Raw genomic sequence first — 3,195 nt, 5'->3', positions numbered from 1 at the left:
TGAGGTTATACATACTCTTCAATTTAACAAATATGTACCAACGCCCACTATGTGCCAAGTGTTATCTGTGATGTCATTGCAATTGCGAGTGGACGATTTTCCCCTCTTACCTTTCCTAATGATTGTTTGCAAAGACATAAAAAACTGATTAGTTCTAATTGTGTTTAAATGGACTTTTTCAGTGTTGGTAGCAGGTAATCAATTGGTAGTTGATAGTGACCAATTTTGTTCTTGGGTTTTGAGTATTATTACCTCATTTACTTTTCTTGTCTTACAGCATTTATTAGGAATTATTACAAACAATGTTAAATATTTATAACAGCAGGAATAATTTCCACTTTCTACTTCTTGTGAGTTGGTTTTGTTTTTTAGGGATTAATGATGGATCTTGGATCAACACTAGGTTCAACCTAGCTATTTTTATTACATGTGGGCAGTATCTTTCTATTCTCTGTGACTGAAAATTTACTCTGTTCCCTTCCCATCAATGACTGTTAAATTTTACTACATGTGTTTATGTTAAAACTATTATTATTTTCTACATTGCAAATACTTTGTTATCTGACTTTCTAATATTAAATATTTTTATACATTTCAGGTGAACATTGATTCATAAGGAAGTATGCTATTTATCATCTTCTCCTTTTTCCGGTTGCTGCATCTATAGTCAATGTAGGATTGACAATGTAGGATTAACATTTCTTGTTTGTGTTATATATGATTATTTTTTGTTTCAACCTTCATTCAATTTTCCATGCATTTTGAGAACAAAACGCTGAGAATACCAGGACAACTAAATTTTATAACATGTAGTCCGAACTTGTGTAATTTATTATTCAGTTGTGAAAGGGACAGATTTTAATCACATAATTTCATAAGTAAATGCAGAAACAGAAGTATAACTCATGTAATGAAGAACAATGTAGTGCGCTATACAAGCATAGGCTAAGGGGACTGAACAAAGTGGGCAGGGAGAGTTCAGGAAGGCTTCTTTGTGGAAGTGATGTTCTATCTGAGATATAATAACAGGAGTTATCACAGGAGAAAAGGACATGGAGGAGCAGCCCAGCAGGGGATGGGGACAGTACTTACTGCACAGGCATGGCTTGGGGAAGACATAGCACTTTAGGATTCCTAAGAAGGCAAAAGTTTTGGAACTTAGAGAGTAAAAAGATGGTGTTGTTCTTAATAAGACTGGGAGGGTGGAAGAAACCAATATGTCTGGCAAATCTGGAAAGGATGTTAAAAGAAAGATATCACAGACCAGTTTTTCATATGGACAGTGAGGCAAAAATCCTCAGAGCATATATGTGGTTGCTTCTGCCTGGGCCTTATGGTATAATTTATATAGGACCACTTTAGACTAAATTCCTCTTGCTGAGGTTTCTAGGTGAATGTGGGCTCTAAATCTGTGAGTTGTCACCTCAACTGCAGTGTTTTTTAAAGTCTGACTCTCTGACAACATCTTGTAGATGGATTTTCCTCTTTTTCTCTTCCTTTTACTAGTGGGCATTGCGTGAAAGTGCTTTTTAACTTTTAATTTTGACATCACATCAGATTTAAAGAAAAATTGATAAGTGGATGCCCCAAAAGTTAACATTTTACCATGTTTACTTTTTTCATTATGCAGTTTTCTCTCCTCTTCTGTGTGTGTTTTCAGAATCATTTGAGAGTAAGTTGCATTGTAGATATGGTACCTCTTTACCTCTCAATCATCAGCATTCACTAAAAACAAGGACATTTTCCTCATATAACCACAGTACAATAATCAGAATCAGGAAACTACCATTGATATAATACTATTATCGAATGTATAGAACTCGTCGTTATTTTTTCAAGTAATAATAACTTTTTATTTTTCAGTTATAGTTTGCATACAATACTATATTAGTTTCATGTGTACAACGTAGTGATCGGACATCTATGTACCTCATAAAGTGATCACCCCAACAACACTAGGGACCCTCTAACACCAATGTTATCGAATGTATTCCTTCTATCTCCACGATTATTTTTAACTACCAACTTATACTTCTTGATTCATTCCCCCTTTTCGCCATTCCCCCAACTCCCTTTCATCTGGTAACCCTCAAAATGTTCTCTGTATCTATGAGTTTGTTTCTGTTTGTTTGTTCTTTAGATTCTACACATACATGCAATCATATGTCATTTGTCTTCTTCTATCTGACTTACTACATCCAGCACAATACCATCTAGGTCGATCAAGAAATATCTTTTTCCATTTCCTTCCTTTTAGTTAGTGTGTGTCTTTTAATGTGAAGTGAGTCTCTTGTAGGCAGGCTATGTAAGGATCTTGTTTTCTTATCCTTTCAGCCACCGTATCTTTCGATTTTTCGTTTGAAGTGCTCATTGATAGATATGTAGTTATTGCCATTCTTTATTCATATATATATATTTTAGGCGAAGCAACCCTTGGTTGACCTCACAGATTGCAAGGACCTTGTCAGCTTACAATTCCCCTTATTTTTGAATTTTTAAATGTTTTTATGCCCATAGCATCATGGTCTTCCTAGGTGGTCTCCTATCCAAGTACTAACCAGGCCCGACCCTGCTTAGCTTCTGCGATCAGATGGGACCGGGCTTGTTCAGGGTGGCATGGCCATAGAGTCTTTATTTATATTTTTGATACATGCTTTTTTCTTTTTCTTAAAGAAGTTCCGCTAACATTTTCTATAATGGTGGTGATGAACGCCTTTAACTTATTTTTTGTCTGAGAAGCTCTTAATCTGTCCTTCTATTCTAAATGATAACTTTCCTGGATAAAGTAATCTTGGTTGCGGATCCTGGGTTTTCATCACTTTAAATATTTTGTGCCAAGTCCAACTGGCCTGCAAAGTCTGTCGAGAAAAATTGGCTGATATTCTTATGGGAGCTCCCATGTAGGAAACTAATTGCCTTTCTCTTGCTGCTTTTAAGATTCTCTCTTAGTCTTTAAGCTTTGCCATTTTAATTATGAGGTGTCTTGGTGTGGGCTTCTTTCAGTTCATCTTGTTTGGGCCTCTCTGAACTTCCTGGGCTTGTACATCTATTTCCTTCACCAGGTTAAGGCAGTTTTCTGTAATCATTTCTTCAAATAGGTTTTCATTTTCTTGCTCTCTCTCTCCTCCTTCCAGTAGCCCTATGATGTGAATATTGTTATGCTTGATGTTGTCCCATAGGCTTCTTAAACTATCC

The 3,195-nt window shown here is 35.9% G+C and overlaps 1 pseudogene; it reads right to left on the bottom strand.

Annotated features, from left to right (window-relative positions):
• Positions 1–2,508: 2,508 nt before the first annotated feature.
• LOC111733386 lies at positions 2,509–2,628 on the bottom strand (annotated as a pseudogene).
• Positions 2,629–3,195: the final 567 nt, after the last annotated feature.

The sequence above is a fragment of the Pteropus vampyrus genome, unplaced genomic scaffold (assembly GCF_000151845.1).
Source record: "Pteropus vampyrus isolate Shadow unplaced genomic scaffold, Pvam_2.0 Scaffold557, whole genome shotgun sequence".
Taxonomy (NCBI): Eukaryota; Metazoa; Chordata; class Mammalia; order Chiroptera; family Pteropodidae; genus Pteropus; species Pteropus vampyrus.
The sequence above is the reverse complement of the archived record's forward strand: the minus strand, read 5'-3'. Positions and strand labels throughout refer to the sequence as shown.